This window comes from Gavialis gangeticus, unplaced genomic scaffold (assembly GCF_001723915.1).
Source record: "Gavialis gangeticus isolate Ggan-Ray unplaced genomic scaffold, GavGan_comp1, whole genome shotgun sequence".
NCBI classification, from domain to species: Eukaryota; Metazoa; Chordata; order Crocodylia; family Gavialidae; genus Gavialis; species Gavialis gangeticus.
The window spans coordinates 14,397,162-14,398,078 of record NW_017729014.1 but is presented as its reverse complement, the minus strand read 5'-3'; the positions used below and the strand labels follow the sequence as shown (position 1 = coordinate 14,398,078).

General features: G+C 54.1%; 1 protein-coding gene across 1 annotated transcript in view; it reads right to left on the bottom strand.

The window, feature by feature from the left end:
• The window catches only part of AGRN (agrin), a 227,260-nt gene that overhangs the window by 120,570 nt on the left and 105,773 nt on the right, over positions 1-917 (bottom strand). The gene's annotated exons all lie outside the window — the stretch shown is intronic.

Sequence of the window (917 nt, the reverse complement as noted above, 5' to 3'; positions counted from 1 at the left end):
GCCCGTCACCATCACTGCCCGGCTGCTGCCTCCCCTCTGAAGCAGTGAGTCAGGCTGGAAGCTCCCCAACAGCCCAGGGGAATTAGGAACCTCAGTGGGAATGGGACACGCTCTCAGCTGACAGCCTTGCTGAATCCTGAGTATTCATGCCTAGCAATTCAGGCGCACAAACTCAACCTCAAACTCCACTGCAAGCTTAAGGCTCAGGATAAAGCTCTGGGCAAGGACATTTGCTCCCAAATCTTCAGAGGGGAAGTGGAAGCCAGGAAGAGGAGCATGACATGCCCTGGGTCACAACAAGCAGAACTGGAGGAGCTGGGCCCGGGCTTCTTGCCTTGCAGGACCTTGGCTCCCCTAGCAAAGCAGGCAATTCTCCAGAGCCACAGGTCCCACGATAAGTCCTGTTAGCAAAGGCCAGGTCCATCTGGCCACAGTGAGCCAGTGTTGAGGCTGATTCATGCCAGCAAAGGGTCTTGCTTCCAGCCCATCTGTGGTCGGGCATCCGCGCCACCCTCATAATTTGCTCAATGTCCAGCCACAGTGGCTGTCCCCTCACTACCCGTAATGTCCTCTATAAATTTGCATGCCAGGTATGTACATACAAATATGTACATACCTGCAAATGCATACATGCATCTGTATACACACAGCACACGTGCACACACACACCGCAATCATCCCAACCCTCCCTGCTCCCTCCATCCGAACCATCTTGCCAAGGGGATGGAACAAACCAAACTGCAGAGCCTCGGAGACATCAAGCAATGCCAAAGAAAGGAAAGGTCTAGATGCCAACAGGGCATCTGGGACCCCGTGCATGACTCCCATGGGAGGCCGGTGAAGGTGACAGGCTGAGGATGGTCAGACATGGGGAGGGTGCTAGGTGATAGGGGTTATTAGATCACAGTTTAGGTTGT